The 20,388-nt window shown below is 40.3% G+C and overlaps 1 protein-coding gene across 6 annotated transcripts in view; it reads left to right on the plus strand.

The window, feature by feature from the left end:
* Positions 1 to 4,041: 4,041 nt before the first annotated feature.
* Positions 4,042 to 20,388, plus strand: part of JAKMIP1 (janus kinase and microtubule interacting protein 1) — a 226,327-nt gene continuing 209,980 nt past the window's right edge. For 5 of the 6 annotated variants that reach the window (XM_058025246.1, XM_058025243.1, XM_058025249.1 and 2 more), the window contains exon 1: positions 4,042 to 4,128. The gene's annotated coding sequence lies outside the window, so the exon portion shown is untranslated. Of the gene's footprint in view, positions 4,129 to 4,814; positions 4,959 to 20,388 lie in introns of all 6 variants that reach the window. The other variant, XM_058025244.1, reaches the window with a different exon arrangement.

The following is a 20,388-nucleotide window of genomic DNA, read 5'->3' on the forward strand; positions in this document are numbered from 1 at the left end:
GTGGGCAGGTTCTGACCTTGGCCAAACCTTTATTGGTCCCACCTTGTGAGCTGTGGGACACTCCAGCACGGCTTCACCTTTGTAACAGCAGACACACATACTGTGTTTTGAAATTCAGCAGCATGGCAGGTGATTTTTTTTTTTTTTTTTGGCATGTGTTGGTGCCACTGTGAATTTTGTAACAACGGCACAGCAAGACAGATTCTCTTGGGGTGTATAAAAGGCACCTCTGCTCCAGGGCCAGGGCAGCCTTGCCAGAGATTCACCCACAATGCAGAGAGCCCAGGCACCCCATACACAGACACTCAGCAGCCAGCTCTCTGAGCAAAGCACATCTCAAGTACAGAAAATCAGGCCAGCTCTTTCCAGAAAGCTTGAATCTGAAAATAGTGTTTCTTAAAAAAACTTAAATGAATGCTAAAACATGACTGTTTTAAATGCAAATCCACTGCAAGTTTCACAATGCCACAATAACTTTGAAGAATAAACCTCATTCCATTTCAATGACTCTGAATCTCCCAGGCTTTCTGAAGGAGATGTTCTTGAATCCAACTTTTCTAGAAAAATCATTTCCATAAAAGATCACACCCAAATCCTTGAAAGTGCATAATTATAGTCAGTAAAATCAAGGTTCCCCCTAAAAGAAATTTTCTCTTTCTTGTCCTGAGCAGTATTAACATTCAATGCTGTAAGAAGTTTTAAATATAGCCATATATTGTACATAATTGTTGTACTGTTGCTATGCACTATTATATAACTGCCTGCAGATGGCTGCATTTCAATGGGAAAAAACACACTGTTTAAAAAAACCTGTTCTTTGAGTGTGTATTTCTGATTTCTAAATAATAGAATTGATAATATTAACAATAACAACAACAACAATAATAAAAAAAAAATCAAGGCACCACTTTTACATTTACAGCAGCAAATAAACTGGTCCCCTCTGTGTAAATCAGTTTCAAATGTGCTCTAGGATTTTTTAAAATAAAAGAATGTAAAAGCTTAAGGCATTACAAAAAGAACTGAAGTTTTAAAAACTTCTCATGCTTTGAGCTTTAACTGAACAGGAGCACCACCTCTGTTTATAAGAGATTTTTATTAGGATTAAAAGGCAAATTTAGAGCAAGGAGTCTGATATTCTTCTGCTAGTCTGCAGGATTAAAGCTCTTAAAATGAGAATATCAATATTAAAAATGAATTAACTTTTCAATTATGGCCTATCCTTGAAATTTTATTTTGCTTTCTACTTAATATAGTTACTGCATTATGAGTGCAATAAAATCAAAGTGCTTCTAATTCTAAATTGCATAGTTGTAAAGTTACCAAGAGGTTTTTAGGGCATTTTTAAGTGTAGTTTTGAAGAGTCAGTTTTATTCCTCCTGAAATAAATGAAGAATTTGCATTGATTTTTAAGGAATTCAGAACAGAGGCAAGTATTTTCTTGCTGATGTCTCACACACCACTTTTCAGATCCAATACTTCAGTCTGCTTTAGCAGTCACTAACAGCAGAAGTAGGAAGCTGGTAACACACTGGCCAAATAATCAGTAGTAATAAATCAGCGGATAGCTGGGCAAAATACTTCTCTTCCTTTGCAGACATCTTCTGGATTTCACAGCTCCACACTCTTTGTGTTGTTCAGAACCTTCCCACATCAGCAGGGACACCACAGTCACCAGGATATATCAGGATTAATTTTTGGCCAACCCACTGAATTCCAGTGTGAACTTGGGCTTGACCCAGTAGTTTTCTTCCAGTAAGATACAACACTGCTGTAAATAAGCAGGCAAACAAAAACCAGGCCAGATAAATCTTCACTTTCTCCTAATATGCCAGTCTGTTGGCTATTCCATGACCACTAACAGCACTTGTTCTCTGGGGATGGGACCATCTTTACAATAAATCTGTGCAGCACAGAGAGTGCAGTGTGTCCCTCAGCTTCTAGATATTAGTGGATATCAAAGTCCAAGCTCTCAAAAGAATGCTTTAGGGTTCATGGAGTGATGGTTGCTCTCCAAATGAATGGAACAGCAGGTATTAGAGCCATGTCTGACAGGTAGGTAATGTTTTTGACTCTGTGCAGACAAGATAATCACCTCACTTTTAAATTAAATCAAATTCATGTTAATTAAAAAAAAAAGCTGAAACATTTCTATTAATGAAAAATACTGAGAAACAAAGTGCTAACTAAGATATAAACCATACTTTCTTCTTTATTTTCAAGTAAGTTCAAGTGGAAATTATTTATTAAGAAAATATTTTGCCTGTAACAACCCTATGCACCAACCCATTCCAAGCAAATCCTATACAGAACATCCTGCTTTTTTTCAGAACACAACACTGCATCCTTGCACAAGACATAACACTAATATGAACCCATGCATATATTATTTATGAGCTCAAATTCCCTCTCTCTCTGACCAGAGCCAGAACTCAGGCCCCAGATTCCTACTCTTATGAAGAACACTTAGATAGCAGCTAAAGCATAACAAGCTGCTTATTCTGCTTTCATTAATCCAGACTTGGAACACAACCACTCATAAATGTGTTGGCATTTTTTAAAAGCCTAAGTATCAAACATTTCTACCTGAAATTTTCTGAGAAAATGGTAAAAATTAACTATATGAAATAATTAACAACAACTGGGACATTCAATTTGTATTGCTTTTAAAATCAAAAGCTGCATTTTCTCTTACAGAGAAGGAACTTTTGGAGTTATTCTGGCTACAAGAATTCCTTTAGGTCTTGTTTGAAATGCCTCCCTTTGGAAAGAGATTTAAGTGATGCTTCACATCATCCAGCAATGCATATTCCCTTTTAGTCTCATAAGGTATTTCTGTTTAATTGACTTGACTGTTAAAATGTGCATTCCAATTTGGATTTCAGTCATTCAGTGTGGCCTAACTAACTCAATAGAGTTAGTTTTATCTGCAATACTGAAGCTCTGTGCTGAACTCCACCAAACCTACTTCTTTGAGCATGTTCTGAGGCTGATACACGTTTCTTGTATATTGTGTTTCCCGTTCAAATCTCTTTTCCCATTGCCATCTTGTCTTTTTAAAATAAGTACAAACCTAGCACTACAGCAGCAGCTGCAACAACAGCAGAACAAATGGAGTGGTAAACTGGTTTATTTTCTCCTTGATTTGAGGCCAGTTTACACCAATTCTGTATGAAACATCAATATAATACTGAGCCAGTTATCATGACCATTCCCAATCTCTGAGGTCTTGGTGCTTGGCTCACAGAAACACATTTCTGCTGATCACTGGGTCATCACTGAATCTGGATCAACAGAAACATAACCACGAGCAGCATTTTAGTAAAGGTGCATTTACAGCTGATGCATGGAGGAGTCAGTTTGGATTGAAACCCCCAGCAAAGCCCGGGCCCGGGAGCTTCGAGTTGATATTCTCTTCCATTCTGACAAAAGAACGAGGTTTTAAATGGCATCAGGATTTACAGGCGTCCGGCAGCTGAGCTGATCGGACAACTCCGTGTCTAATTCTTGCGTGACATAAAAAATTAAATGGGTCCCTCCCCTGGGCACTCCGTGCCGGACGTGCCCGCACCTGCTGAAGCGGGGACCGAGCGAGGGGACGCGGTGCCCACGGCGTGCGGGGCGGCTCTCCCGGCGCCGCAGCCCCGCGGATCCATCGCGGATCCCATCGCGGATCTATCGCTGCTCCATCGCGGCTCCACCACCGCGGATCCATCGCGGATCCACCGCGGATCCCATCGCGGCTCCACCACCGCGGATCCATCGCGGATCCACCGCGGATCCCATCGCGGCTCCACCACCGCGGATCCCATCGCGGCTTCATCGCGGATCCACTGCGAATCCATCGCGGCTCCATCGCGGCTCCACCGCGGATCCATCGCGGATCCCATCGCGGTTCCACCGCGGCTCCATCGCGCCCCGAGCGGCGGCGGGCGCGGGGCGGGGCCGCGGGAGGGCCCGGCCGCCGCCGCCCCCGAGGGCGGGCCGCCGGTGACAGCTGGGGAGGGACCCGGCAGCAGCGAGGTGCGGCTGCTGCGCCGCTGCTGCTCCGCATCGCGCCCGCGGAGCCCCGGGCAGGAGCGGGCAGGGATCGGCCGGGCCCTGCCGCCGTCGCCGGCCGCGCAGTGGGTGAGTGGCGGCGGGCACGAGTGGGCGATGCGGGGGCGGCGCGGGCACGGCGTGGCAGGGGAGGGAGGACGGAGGGATGCAAGGATGGATGGAGGGATGGAGGATGCTGCCGCGCTCGGAGACTTTGGTCGTGCGAGATGCCTAAGGGAAAAAAGTGCATCCCGGGGCGGGGCGAGGCTGTGCCCCTCTCCGCTCGCCCGTCCGTGCCCGTGACCCGACGGGCGAGGAAGCCCCGGGAAGGGGGGCCGGTCCTGGCGGGGCAGGGGCTGCGCGTCCCCAGGCGGGGCGAGACGGCTCCGGCCCTCCGGTCCCTGCCGGTCCCCGCCCTCCCGCAACTCCCCCGCAGCCATCAGCGGGCCGGGGCGCGGCCGCGGAGGGGCCGGGACAGCTCCGGGCTCCCCGTGCTCCCCCAGCCCCGCCGGTAGCCGCGGCACGGCGGCAGGACGGCCCGGAGCATCCCGACTGACGGCCCGGAGCATCCCGGACTGACGGCCCGGAGCATCCCGGACTGACCGCCCCCGGCCAGGCCGTACCTGCGGTGCCGGGGGTCCCCGGGCAGCCTCCGGCGCTGGCACCTGCTCCTGCAAGCCGGCTCCTGCCGGCAGCGATGCTCGAGGAGAGAACCCGAGGCCTGCCCTTGGAGGGCTGGCAGGATGAGGCCTTTATTTTTTTTTTTTTTTTTGCAGGGTGCTGGCTGGCTGATATTTACATAATATCTCTGCTTAAGTGTGACCTCGTCCCTAATTGGAGGCTTCCTTTGCATTTTCTATGGCAACACTACAGAACAGATCACTCCACTGGGCTGGATCGCAGGAGTACCTGCACACACTGTAATTTTTCTCTCTTGGTTCCCCATAAAGATTGATTTGTTCTAGTGGATGGGTGAGATTTTAAAAAAAAGTTCTTTCCATCAGCCCTTAAAGCAGTGTCTAGGCCTGCAAGTCACTGCAGGTTTGCGGGATCTCTAAATTAGAGGACGATGAACACAGGCTTAACTAACTAGCAATAATTATTTTTGTTAGGTATTTATAAATTTACTAGCCTTACAAATTATTTCCATGCACCACACTGCTTAATCAAAACAATCATAAGAAAATATATGAATGATAACTGACTGTATTTATTTATTTTAAAATTAATAGATTTATTAGAAGAAGGAAGAAAATAAATCCTGGCAAATTTTGTAAGGGGGAAGGAATTGAGACCCACTTCATTCAGAGATTCCTTTTGCTCAATGAGATCCCTACCCTGTGCTTAGAACCCATCATGTAAACAGTATTATCTCTTCTTACACTGTTGGCCTCACTGACAGCAAGCTTGATGTGCCTGTATATTTAACCAGGAGCTGGATTCTGTAATGTTTATTAGGGTCTACTGTCTTTCATCTCTGTGAGATGCCAGCTTCAGTTTCAGGTTTTATATGGCAAAGGGTGAATATCTTTGTGTTGGTTTTCCAAAACTTGCTGAAAATAAGTGTTTTGTGATTTTAAGACACACTAATTCATGGTGCATTTAGGCAAGAAGGTTTTTCTAAAGACCTTTAAATTCTGCCTTAATTATCTTTTGACACGGTGTTTTTGTTCTTCATTGAAAAAAACCCCATGCCTTTCCGTTAATAATGCTAAAATTAGTTACTGTGATACAAAAGCTGGGATACTGTGTATGGCTTAGAACATTTGTTTTCTGTCTCTGCTCTGTTTGTACTTCTCGGTTTACTGGGATGACTTTGTTTCTTGCACCTGAGGTAGTGTGGGGTCTTTTGAGGTTTGAGCTTTCTGTTTCTGGATGGGTGCACATAGTTAGGTTGTTAATGCTAATCTAATCTTTGAATAGATATATTGGAGATTCAAACAGAAGGGCCCAGAATCTTGGATCTCATGGAAAAGGTGATTCTTCTCATGGGTGGAGAGACCCGTGAGTTGGGAGAGGAGCTCTACAAGTTCAAGGAGGTCACTCCTGGGACTCCTTCACTGAGCCACTGGGGCTTGTCTGCTGCAGGCTGACACAAGTACTTTAAGAGGCCATTGGTGTAGAGATTGGCCTAACAGGTTTAAGTTCTCCTGCATGTAGATGAAGCTTTTTATTTCCATTTGCTTTTTGGAAGTGCTCTGCTCTGAGCTATGCTCACTCTCCACTTAAATGAATCCTCCTTTAGTGCCTTAGATTGTTGTTACGGGAATGCAGGACTTGGAAATATCCCCAAAAGAGGCCATGTGTTGTACCTGAGGTATAAATGAGGCTTGAACTGAAAGAGATGTGCTCTGTTAAAATGTTAATTCCAGGACACAGTGATGGAGCAGAGCTTTCTTAAGATTCTTCTCTTAGAGGTCCATCTCATTCAAGCTCACATTTTGTTTTCCATAATTAGTACCTTTATGTCCACAGCCCCATCTTCATTGCAGCTCACCACAGCTCTGCTTTCAGTTTCTGCCTTTAAGTAAAATTTGTCCGTATGCAAATGTTTATAGTTAATTCCATGTATAGATTTTTTCTTGTAGAACATTTTGGTTGGATTATGATAGAAGATGGGAGATGTAGGAGTAGCAAGTATATGAAGAAGAAAATGGGCCTGGGCTGTATTTCTGCATTGTGCAAGGCCAGATGGAGCTGGCACAAATACGTGTCAGGGAGCAGAAAATACTGAAGAATGTGAAATTGGATTGCCCCTTTGTATAAAAGCAAAGTTGCTTGCATGCTGTCTCTGTGTAAGAGGATATTTGGTCAGGTACAACTGATTATTGCGTCTCCATTTATTAATGTTGAACCAAAGTTGGTCTGCCATCAAAGGAACCATCAAACCCTTCCTCATGTCCTTGTCTGTAGTCTTGATTTTTTTTTCTCTCAACTTTCATTAAGTCTGTTCTGCTTCATTTTGAAGGCACAATATTCAGAACAGACACAAAGCCTTAATTGCAGCTTTGTGTACTGATATGCACAAACACATTCCATCTCTTGTTTCTCATTAAAAAATATTCCATATTTAGAACAATTGTTAATTTAGGGTACTTATTGCAATGTTACTCAGCATTAGCAAGGAAAATCCATTTCATGGTCATTGTTTTCTCCACATATTACAATAAAATATCTTGAGTTAATGATCTAAAAATGTGGGGTTTTTTCCATCTTGGGAAGTTTTACTCCTGTATGCAAATTTTGTTTCTTCCGTTTAGTTTTTGCTCAGGTCTTTTAAAATAGCAAACTTTATCAGCCCTAACTTCAGTAATAGGGAAAAATCTATAGTACTTCAACCAAAGTGATGCAGATTCATTGTCAGTGGGGCAAAATAGAACCACAGTAGTAGTTTAAACTAATTTTTCATTCATTCTTTTTTCATGATACTTCCATCCTTTGCACATTATTGTAAATGATAGAACTTTGTCTTTGGCAGATGGAATGCTTTTGTAGGCCTTTCTTAGAAATCACTAAAACTTGGTTGGTAACTTTCTTACTTGCAATATTTCATCACTTTGTCTGTCTGATTAGAATGGCAGCTGAAGAGAAGCTTCTGCCATGTGCTGGGGTGGGTGAGGTCTTCCCCTTTTCCTCCCAACACAATCCAGGCTCATAGATCTGGAATTTAATTCCACAGCTGCCTTTGGATTTGATGCATTCTTTCTTTACCATATAGGCTCTCAAACACATGCATAAATGCACATGAAGAGCCAGATGTATTTGGGAAGCTGCCACCTTGGGCTGTTAAGTTGGACAGGAATGGATAATGCTTGATGTAGTGAGGAATACAGTGGGAATTTCATTACTTTATTTTTGTTCTGTTAGTTCACAGAAACTTGTACTCAGTCTGTGTCTTGTTCACAATGGGAAATTACATGTTGATAAAGACAAAGGTATAGAGTGGTAATTTCTAATTTATCTTCAAATCCTTGGTTTTAAGAGAGGGTTACCTAATGCACATTTTATAAAAACATAAACATGCATACACATGAAGTTATTCTGGTGCTTTCCTGTTAACATGCTGAATAATCCAATAAACTGAAACCAGCTTCTGGAGGTAAAAGTGAAATTGAAGTAAAAATCACTTAAATTGTGTAATGTTTAGAAGTAATGAATAGACTTATAAAATATTTTTTATGTCATCCTCAAAAAGCACATACAACATTGGTTTGCTTTGCTTTGACTTTACTTTGTTTTTAATGGAAGATGGCTGAAGGACATCTTTGCTTTGTTCTGATAATAAGAGAACTTTGATGTAAATATTAGTTAATTTGTTTGTTGCAGATGTTTTAAAAAACCTATATATTTAATCTGCAATCTGGCATTCTGTAATCAGTGTAAAATTAAGAGAGGAACTATTTATATGAAATGTTTTTGTTCATGTGTTGCTTATTTGTTCCTTACTGCCTGCTGAATGTAGCCGCAGCTATAGGAGACTCAAGATGTCTCTCCCAACTCTTTGAAGTTTCTGTTCAGTTTTTCTCCTCACTTTTAGTCCATCCTAACCCCATTATCTAGCACCCTCCCTTGACATTAAGGGAAATGAAAGCTGTTTCAGAAAGTATGTTTTTTCATATTTCCTAGTCCATTTAAATTTGACTTGCATTTGACAAGGCATTATGACTGAAAGCTTTGAGTTGCCCTTGTGACAGCTGTTACCTTTCCACCCCGGAAGGAAGCGCCAGTAGAGTCACACAGCGGCATTCTGCAGTTTCACTTTTGATTCAGCACTGATGCTCAGCATGTGCTGCAGATGAAATGTTTGGCTTCCTGGGTGTAACCTCAATCAATGGTGTCCCTTTGGCCATGGTCAGCACCATTTTCAGCCTTCATTGTGGGCACTGTCTGCACATCTGATTGCTTTGACTTTGCTGTGCAGGTGAGGAGTGATTTTTTTGTTTTCCCTTGTGAGTATAACTAAAATTTAACCCTAACATTATCTATTTATTTTAAAATGAGGTGAGCCAAGGGGTATGTTGGTGCACTTGAAACTGAGGTGCTACCATTGTTGTTATTATTGTTTGTATGATGAGAGTAAGAGTGAGCCATTGCAGAACAATACTCTGTGGATTCTTCTAAAATGATCTTATTCCTCTTCTTCAACAGAACAAGGAACATCTTATCTAACTAAAGTACACTATTTTACTTAGACTTTCCAAAATGTCAGTGATTATGAGGCTGAGATTTTATTTTCTTTTCCTGTTTTCTATCCAGAGCAGTATGCAGCATCTGGTAGCTTTTTATTTACTGCTCTGTAATGCTTCTGTTTGTGCAAAAAGTGTCCAATATTTTACATTTCTTCTCACTAGCTTGCATTTGAACTACCACCCAAAGATACAAGCCTTGTTTTCTTGTGAACTGCTAATTCTCTGAACAAGCTTATTATCCATGTTTATAAATACTCGTGGTGATGTGATGCATGTCTGCCCTGAGTCTAATCAGGACATGTTTCCAGGGTGAAGATTTTACTTTGTGAGACAGTGATTCTCATTCTGTTTGAGTCCCTAAGATGCAAGTACTTCTCTGATTTTGGAGCAACTGCTTCCTGTAGTAATTTCTGCATTATCTGCATCCTGTCAGAATGGAGAGAATGTGTTGGGGGGTGCTGCTTCTCTATATTACTTAGAAATGAGAAATTAAACCCCAAGAACAGACTTTTATTTCCATATCAAGGTGTAAAGCAGTACTTTCACAATGTTTTTACCTTGTGTTGAGCTTCTTGAGTCACATCTTGGCATTTCCTGTAGAACAGATCATGGCTCAATCATTTATTGCTAAGATTGTCAGATATAGACTATATTATAATCATACTCTGCTAATTTAGTGTGGCAGACTTTTATTTCTTATAAGAGAATTAATTACTTTTTCCTCTTGATTCCTTTTCTTGACTCCCTAGTTCTTAAAAAAAAAATAAATCTTCAAATACATTTAATGCCATCTTCTTATATCAATGTTCTTTGAGATGCACTCATTTTAAGGAAGACCAATTGATAATTTATCTGAAGTATGGCAGAAGAAAACAGTTCAGCTGACCAGTAAGGATGATGGACTTAATTCTCACCAAGGCAGACTTCAGCTACTCTGTGCAGCATAATCCTCCTCAAGATAATCATCCTGTTAGCTTCTGCATGAGGCTTTGGCCTCCACCACATAGGATGGGATGCTGTGCCCCAGCACTTACTGTCTGTTCTGGTAATTCTGTGTTTTTTTAGTAAAATGCCAAACTCTTACTAAAAACTTTAATTAAATTTGCTGCAGCCTGGCTTCCTACGGAAATGAGCCTTAAACGCTTCTGCTGCCTCTGAGTCCCCTATGAGTAATTTTTGCATTTGTTGGACAATTTCAAAATACATGTGTGAAATGGTTGAAGTCTTGAAGATAAATCTCCTGCTCCAGAACTTAAGACATAAGTGCTTGATTGCATTAATTAAGGGATTAGATGAACCTTTTTCTTTGTATTTTTGGTCAAGTTTCACTGATGAATGGTATGAACTTGCATTCTTTGCAATGAGTCACCTTGAAAAATGAATCTTTTGGACGACTGTGTTCCTGACAACTCATTATATCCCTCTAAGCTCATTATATCCTTTTATTAATGTTTTCTACTTTGGTTTGGTGGTGGGGTTTTTGTTTGTTTGTTTATTTTGAGTTTTGTCTGGCTTTGTTTGGATTTTTTTGGTAGATTGCCATCATATGCTGAAATATCTCAGAATTTTTTAGATTCTATATTTGACCAGCTGGGAGGCTGGAGCTGTTACTGTCTCTTGCAGCAAAAATGCAAAGCTTTTCTGCATTCAGCAAACTACCAACCCTGCCTTTATGTCAATAACAAATATTTTGTGTAGATATTATTGCTTGCAGATTTTTTTTCCTACTGTCCACTGTGTAAGAAAGCCTGAAATATTTATAGGATTTTTTGTCATTTTTACCCCATCTTTTCACCTTAGCCTTTCCTAGATTATGTATAGTCTAAAAAGTAGATGCCTACTTCTCCATCAAAAAGGGAACTGTGACCATAGCCATGGTTAGGTATATCTGAGCTAGATTTAGTCTGTCTATTTAGTGAGCTATTAGGAATGTAGGTATTGGGTAAAAAAGCAGTGCTTTCCAGGAGTATAATTTTAAATGCTGAGAATTTTGTGTGTACTCAGAAAACACTCCAAGAATGAATATAGAGACAAATCTGTTTCATCAGCCTATCTGATGAACTGGGTGAAATAGAAGATTCCTGTACACTAGCACTTTAACATAATTGCATAATAATGATAAATTATGCTTTACAAGGGGATGTGTTGGAGATGTGTCTTATTTAAACAGTGTTTAAGCTATAATCACAGCACTTAGTGTACTTAATATATGTATTGTCCAGGAACTGAGGAGAGGCTAATCCTTCAAATAGCACAAAAGCAACACAGGATTCCAATTATTTGCTGTTTCTTCACAAAAAGTACAGAAAAATCTAAAACCTTTAGAGGGATGCTTTCCCTTATCACTTGAGGTAATAAATAGAGTGCATTTTTGGAGATTTAGATGTAAGTATAAAATCAGTAAAGCAGAGCTGTGAATATCATGATTGTCAAGAACAATAATTCTAATCTGCAGAAAACCTCCCCAATATATACTGCAGGTTTGCTCTTTCATACCCAGTCCAGTTTGTCTAGCCTTTGCACATCTGATGCAAAAATGCATTGCTGCTTCAGCTGCCATAATCAGCTGTAAATAGCGTGTGGGCTACGGGAGCTGGAAAAAATCCATGGTCCTGAACTGGAATGCAGTAATTGCCAGCTCCTTACTGGGAAGTGGGATCAAATGTGTGAATCTATCACAGCATGAAGCTTAGCTCTGTGGAATAACTCTCCTGCTCTAGTTATTTCAGATACTCTGGAATAACATCTCTGTTTCTCAAGGAAATTATTTTTATTGGTGTATAAATAAAGAGGGAGAAGGAAGAATTAAAATGGATGCTATATTTTGAACTGTCTGTAAGGGAGTGACTATTTCCATGGTCAGTCTTCATGTGAAAACAAGTCTGAAGAAGCTGTATGGGGAGTAGACAAGTCAAGAATGGTGAGAAAGATGCAGGAGGAAATGAGTGAGTTAAAAAAAATATGCTGCAGAGAAAATAAGAAAGAGTGGGCGTCTATGTAGGCAGCTTTGTTGATGTCAAAATGCTGCATGTTCTTATTTTGTTGTGCTTTGTCGTGATGGAGGAGTACATGTTCTGCACAGATTAAGCCATGTCATTCTGTTTTCTGAAATATTTTTTTTTTACTGTGGAAGGAGCCATTAAGTCTGAGATACATTCTTTAACAATGAAGCTGTGCAATATGAAACTCTTATTTTGGGGGGTTTTGAATTACACAAAGCATTTTTTCTTTTTCCTGTTTCATATTGCCTGAGATGCACCCCACCCTGTGGGTGACAGAAATGTTGTCATGGCTTCTTCTTTGCAAAGGCTGTAGATTTTAAAGTAGAAAAATAAGAACCCTCTTGACACTGACTCATTTGATTCCGATCTCAGCTGCAGTTTCTATAACATGGATCCATCATCCATACATTCATCACCTTTATTGCATGAGTTCTGAACTTGCACTGGATGGAGTTACACTCATTGTGGCCCTGACCTCTGTGCATGGGAAGAGCTGCTACAGTTTTGGGGCTTTGATTACAAATATATCATTCTTCAATCAGCAGTAAATAATCTGAAGTAAAGTCTGAAGTTTGGATTTTTTCCCCAGCTTTTAGCATGGCCCAGGCTGCAGGTGTTTCTGACTGATGAAACCTGCCCTGAAAAGTAGGACTGTAAATTGCTTGTATGTATTCCAAGGATTTTAGTAGACAAATGTGCCTTTGGAGCCACAGAAGAAAACTTAAATGATTGAAAAAGTACACAGACCTTCTTCTGTGATGCTAACTCTCTATATTAGTATAAAACTAACACAGTACACTTACTAATTACAATGTCAATAAATATAATCCGGTTGTATTGTAGTTCTGAGACTCATTAAACCTACCTGTGAAAATCCATGTAACAAAGCTTTATATCATCCATACCTGCGTTTTTAGGACTTCATTGGTTGTCCTTAGTTTTGTTTTTAGTTCATGTGCCAAGCCCTTTCATTTGAACTTCCCAAAACCCATTTCTTAGAATTTTTCCGTAGGTTTCATGTTCAGGAGCTGTATTCTTCATCCACTGATGCATTTGACCTCCAATGGCATGAGCTCTCTGAGTCTGTTCTATTTGGTGGCAGACCTCAGACCTGGATGAAGTTTCCCAGTAGGTGGAGATAACATGTAGAAGGCACTGGAGATGCACCAGCAATAATTCTGTGTTTGTTTCTGAACTTAGAGTTGTTGACTGGTCATGAAGGAGATCTCCTGTGTGCTAACCTGGCAGACCACAGTTCCTGGCTATGTGGTTTTGCCTGTGTTGATAATTGCTGTAGGCTCTTGATAGACTGACACTTTGGGTGCAGGACAGGGGGTATATTCTTACAGCCTCCCAATCCCTCCCAGTAGGTTTTGGATGACAATAAATGGTTGTGCCTTTGAAGCAGGGGAGTTCTTGCAGTGTGTACATGCAGTATTTCCCTCACTGTAGCCAGTGAGAAGGATAAAGCAATAAAGAAGGAAGTCACTATTGCCCTGAGAGTGCTGGTTTATCAGCTCACTACAGGTCTGTGAGCCTCTAGTTGGATATTTGAAAGTGAGTGTTTGGTTGCAGTGAGTTGTGCAGGTGGTGGGTGCTCCTGCCTACTGAAAAAATGAAGAGATCAGTTTTGAGACTGATTCTGTCAGTAATGTGTATCCCTGCAGCTTCCATGTTGCATGGAGCACATAAGCAGGGTAAATAATCCTTGTGCTTTGGTAGCTCTCAGCATACCTACATCAGTGTGGAAATCCTCAGATGTTGTGCATTGGGTGCAAAGGTCTTACCTGTTTTTGCCAGATAGGATTTAACTTTCTCTAAGTAACATATTAGATAGTCTTTCTTAATGTTTTGAGAACTTTGTTAATTTTTGCTGTGGCTTTTAAAACTGGGCTTGGCTCCAAGGTGTTTGGTGAAAATGCTGCATGTCCCATTAATTTAGGTGCAAACACCATTGGTATGGGATCATGGCCATTGCTGTTCTCATTGTAACTTGCTGTGAAAAGAGCACTTTTCCAGAGGAAAAAAGAGCTCACTCTATGTCTTTATAAAGGCCACTATTACAGAGATGAGAAAAATTTAATTTTAACATAAATTTGGGAGAGGTCAGAGTGAACCTGATTGTGTTCTTAATCTGTTGTAGTAAACGGCAGGCCTGTCCTCTACATCTGCTTTAGCTGGATATCAGCATAGAGAGCTGTGGTACACAGGAACTCTGTCTTGTGACTCTTCTGGGGTAACACATAAAATTGTACTAGACTTGTCAAACAAAACATCCAGAGCTGAGAGATGGCTTGAAGCACATGTGTTAAAGTTCCTGAGCAAGGCTTCTGTGACTATTAATAATTTCTCCTCTATGGAAAACTGTCAAGTAGTTCTGGATTTTTTTGTTTTTGTTTTTGTTTTGGTTTTTTTTTTTTTTTTCAGGTAAATATTTTCAGTGTGCTCCACTGAGATGTTATGACTCACTGACAGCAAAAATCATTCCCTTTGGAACCTGGTTGTAGGGGAATAGAATATAGGTAAATAAAGGTAGTATAGCAAGTAATCTTACCCCCTAAAGAGTTGCAGCTGGGTTACTTATTAAGGATTAGGTGCAGGCCAGACTTTAACAGGCCACAGCTGTAGCCAATAAGGAGAGTGTTATAAAAGAGTGGATTGGTTGGCTGAGGGGAACTGGACTCAGTTGGGTCCTGTGAGGACAAGGAAGAGTCAGTGCTTAGAGGAGCTGCCTACGAGAAGCATCAAGGAAGGGAGGTATGAAACTCTAGCAATATGGAACCCTTGCAATGTAACGACTACACCTGGTCCTGCACATTCTGGCTGCACATCCCCTGATTTGTTCCTGGTCTTCTTTCCTTGGCTGCTTCTATCCTTTTGACTTACAGCTGGTTAAATGAGACCACATGCACTCTAGCTTGACACCCCTTTACGGACACTTCATCCCATTGATTAAGGAGAACTTATTTTTTCAGATATTTTAAAGTATGTCCCAGCACCATCTTCTGTGTTGTAGGGAGGTTATAGATCCCATTGGGGCAGTATGTTCTGTGACTCTTGTTAACTGATATTCTGCATTGTGGTATTTAGGGTTGCTTGACTTAGGTGAGCAAGATGTTGGAGAAAAGGTGGCTGAAGACTTAAGTGCTGTTTAAATAAATATAAACTAATAAACACCTGAGTCCAAGGGGAATGTTGGAAATGAGTTGCAGGAAATCCTGACTTGTAGAGCTGTAGAATGGCACTGAAGACTGTGAACACCTTGGTTCTGTCACCTGGGCTTCAAACTAGACTGGGTAGTACCTATACAGATGTGAAAAGGAAGCTTTATCCTACAACCATGGCAAGCAGAGGTTCAAAGGTAGCTCTGTGTTGGCAATATCTTTTCTGCATGCTGTCAGTAGTGTTTTTGCTAATAAACAGCTTAGAATAAAGCTGCAGTGGAGTATGCAATATTGCTGTTAATGGGACTGTCAGGTTAAAACAGTGTTTTGATTTTGGAAATTCATAGTTTCAAGCAAATCAATTACATATCAAAGCTTCATTAGTTAAGAAGTTCCATTAAATTTTGTGTTTCTTTCTCTGGTTTTGTAATGTTGGAGTAGATTGATGTGATGTTTGTGTTGAAAATCAGGTAAACAATCACATTTTTTTACTACAAGAAAAAAAAACCACAACAGGAAAGCATTTCTAAGAACATTGGGTTTCACAGGGGCCTTAACTTGCAGTATGTGGTTACACTTGTATATTTGAATGCTTTTTGCCTTGGATATTCCTGTAGTGATGCTGAGCAATACAATTCAGAATTGATGTCTACATCTCTGTGCTAGCAGAGAGACAATCTGGCAGTTGGATTAGAATTTGACTCTGCTTCTGTTCCTGAGTAGATGTGTGGGGAATAATAGTCTCTGTGCGGAGATTTATTTCATCTTTTAATGCCAAGGGAATTTCATTTCCTGCCTCTGTGTTTGGAGTGCTGGCTATGGAAGTATGTCAAGGAGACAAAACTATCATCCTGTTCCTGATAAGGCAGAAAGCAGTGTACTCAAAACTGGTGGTTTTTTAGTTATTGTTCTGCCTATCCCCATGGCAGGAAAGCAATAAATTCCTTGGTCATCCTTCTGGACAAGATATTGAGCCAGTAGGAAGATGCCTCATTCATAGTGTTGATCTGGAAGCTGGAGCCCAGCTTTGCATTTTCTAAGCTGGCTAAGAGTCATTCTATTTCTGATAAGTAGAATTTATATGCTGATGTTTCATATGGCTGTACCGTAATCTGCATATTATTGTATAGCTAGTTGATAAACTTCCTCTTTTTTCTTCATAGCATGATTTCTCACTTATAGAGGTTTTCTTCCTTCTTTATTCATGAAGCCCCTAAGCCTCCTGTGTAACTTGAATTTCAGCTCCTTCTGGTATGTTTCATTCTGCATTTCCTTTTTACATAATTGCTTCTTTTCTTCCATTGAGATTTTCTTTCTTTGTAGGATAGAATATATATATTTCAGTCTGCACTGATCATCTTGCATTTGTGTACGACATTTTAATGAATATTCATAATATGTCTTTATCTTGTGCATTTGTAATAATAAATGTTAGTAATCAGATTCAAATTTGCCTTTGTAATGTTAAAGAAATATATTTTATAATAAATTTTACTGGTGCTAAGCGTGGAGTTTATATTTCTGAATTCAACATCAATTTTTACTTCAAGAGCATGTCATGTTGGATGACTTTAAATTTCTAGAGTATTTAGTGTTTTTGTTAAATGATTTTTTTCTGAATTGCCCTTACATTAAGAAAAGTGACCTTTTTGTTTTTTTTAAATAGCAAGCTACTTATTTTCTAATTTCTGATTTTTGCTTTTTGTTAGCTTACTACTTGGCTCACCAATACTTTTTCTTTTTCTCTTTGAGTGAGTGCAACCACCCTTCTAAATTTTGAATATGTTATAAACACCTTATTCAGAGCTTGAGGCTCAGTCAGCATGCTGAGTCATTGTTTAATGCCAGGTTTTCTACTGATTGTATTGTTTTCTTCTTGGACACACAGATTAACTTTCTTGAGCTTGAGAAGAATGCTAAAAATCAATCTTTCAGTTTACTGAAGCCACATTCACAGAAAATTACCTTTTGGACTTTCCCTTCCCAATCTTTCACCTCATTGTCGGAATATGATGCACATAAAGATGTAGCTGCTTGTGAGATGGTTCAGTGCCTTCCCCTTTTCTGCACTTCATCTGAATCACCGGGTTGCTGCAGGAGGGTTCACATCTCCCTCTCTCCCAGAGAGAGCTGCGTTAGGATTAATGATTTCATGTGAACAGCCAAGCCAATGACGAAATTTCTGCTAGATTGGCGGCCGTTATTTGTTGTTATCCTGTCATCAAGTTTTTTAAATAAAATATTTAGGTAAAATAAATGTAAATTGTTTATCTTTGAGGCGACTCGGCTGTTTCCTTTGTGAAGAGCTAAATTGGTAAAAGCACTTCCCACTGGACTTCAGCTTTAGCTTTGCAGTGAATAATTAGCATTTGAAGCCAAGATACCATGTTTATGGTCTATTGGTCTTGTTTGGTTTTGGGAATGCTGAGTTTCCATGCCTAGTATAGTTGCTCTGCTCTGAATATTGAAATCTGTGGACCTGATACAGTAATAGTAAAGACCTCTGAGTGTCCCAGAGAAAATGTGATGTTCAGAAATTACATGTCTTTGAGCTGTGTTTTCAGTGCTTTTCCTGTATATGCAGTATCAGCAGACACAGTGTACAGAAAGCAACCAGTTGACACTGAAATTCAAACTCTTTTCATATGTATACATTTTTTGTGTTGGGATTATTTGTTGAGATGAACTTCAAGTGAAGAACCCTTTAAACACAGCCAATTCTGTAAACGACAGGAACTGAAGTTGTGTGACGCAATGACAAATTGTAACGATGTATTCTTAACTATTTCTTCTGTTTTTAGTAATATTTTTCCTGTCTTTGTTTCTTACATCACAGCTTTGCATTTCATGCTGTGCTTGATTTCAAGCAGCAGTGTGATTTTATTTGGCAGGGCGTTTACAGTAGATGACTTGGGTCAGAGGGCATGTTTTGAACAGCTTCATCCTTTTCCCTGCTCCTTTTCCCATCTGTAATCTTAATGTGGTGCTCTTCCCATACACCTTTTGTCACTACAGCTGTCTTTCAGCATGCAGGGGTGATCTAAACTGCTTTTAGCATTTCATTAATGCCACTCTTGATCAGCTGGCAGATGTTGCCAGGCACCCCAGCCCCGCTGATCCCCATGTGCCATATGTGCCTGCTGGGCAGCTGGTGGGATGCAGGACCCTCCGCTGGGGAAGCACGACTCTCAGAGGATGCTCTCTGAAAGATGAAGACCTCTCTGAGATGGATGAGCATCCTTGTCAGTAGATTTTCAAGGGAAAAAGGGGCCACTGTGATAATAACTCGCCTAATGTATAATTTGAGTGCTAAAGCATCTTTGAGTAATTTCTTTGTGTGTTCATTGACTTGTAAATGCAGGCATCTGCTCTCTCTAGTGAATGCTCTAGTGTCAAAGAACTCACCAATCTTTTGACTTACCTAATTCCATTGACTGCATATTCCCCTGCCTTAGGAATCTCTTCTTTAATAACACTGACTATAGTTATATAACAAATATAATACAAATAAAGAGTCTGTGTTATAAATATGGGATAAATTAGGCAGAAGTTTATTTTAGGTTACTGGTTACATTGATGATTGCCATATTTAACAGGAGTACTCTTTGTGCCATGCAGCAATTTTTACAATGAAATTGTACTCTCATCATTGAGTTGACATGAAAGAGCAGGGAACTTGCTGGCAGGCATATCTGGGTTAGGCTGCACTAACTCATTAGAAGCTCCTGAAGTAGGATTACATAAATGGGACCCTATCTTCTCAGGTTAAATATAGTTCTGAAGTTTAATCTAATATGTGGCTGCAGTAAAATCTGTGTTGACTGGCAGCAGCAGTCTGATCTGTCCACCTTTTCAGTGATATACTTAAAACAACACACCCAAAACATAAGATTCCATCTTTAATGGAATTCAGTGTGAACTTATTGCTGTTATATGGGGTGGGTTTTATAAAAATGAAAATATTAATTAACAAGTCAGACTGGAATAAACTTGAAATATCTACATCACAATTTTCACTAATTGATTGTATCTTAAGTTATAAAAAAATACTTTTCTTGATTTAGGATATAATCTTGAATCTTATTTCAGCAAAAGTAGAGCTGATGTTAGTTATAAAAATCTATAAAATACATAATTTTGTGTTATATCACAATCACAAATAGAGCAAAGTAAATGTATTCATTCTATAGGAATAGATAGATTCCTTTAGCATCTTTTTTTGAACTGCTAGATTTACATTAAAATTAGAAGTTGATGACATAGTTTATAGAAGCAGTGTTCCTTAGTGAGATTTGGAGTATTATTTTTATTTTATATTGCTTCTCTGTACTTCTATAATTATTTTTAAACACAATTTTCTAGGGACATTATTCTCATTTTTGGTTTCCATTCAAAAGGTTGAAAACCTCCCCCCTTAAAAACCCCACAAATGCCCTTTTTCTAACATTAGAGTTGAGGTAGGTTTTAAGCATCTTTATCAATTTCTTTGTAGGGGTTTACCTTGACCTGCAGTCAGAAATGACATTTTTTTTCACGTAGTTGTCAGGATGCATATTTGTGTGTGTTCATTTAGATGGGCCTGTATGTGTTAGTGGTTATACACAGCAGTCACATAGATTGAAAATATTCTTGCCAGTGCCTTGATTTACCATTTGGTTCTCAAAAAGCCTTTTGTTGGCACTGTGAGTTTCATTCTGCTGGGGCTCTGGGCACCCCACCTCAGTGGGAGGTGTCCCTGCCCGTGGCAAGGGGTAGGAATGATCTTTATGGCCCCTTCCCACCCAAACCAGCCTGGGATTGTGAGCAGGGCTCTGTTTCAGTGCTGAACTCTCCAGCTTCTCCCTGTTACAGCCTGAGCTGCGTTTCTTCGTGCAGCCTTGCATTTTATCTGTGAGTGTGTGGGGGCACACCAGAGCTGCAGTTCTGCTCTCTTCCAGGTGTGTTGTCAGTGCCACACCCGCTGCAGGTGCGTGTGCACGGCGTGAAGTGAGGGGG

The sequence above is a fragment of the Melospiza georgiana genome, chromosome 5 (assembly GCF_028018845.1).
Source record: "Melospiza georgiana isolate bMelGeo1 chromosome 5, bMelGeo1.pri, whole genome shotgun sequence".
Taxonomy (NCBI): Eukaryota; Metazoa; Chordata; class Aves; order Passeriformes; family Passerellidae; genus Melospiza; species Melospiza georgiana.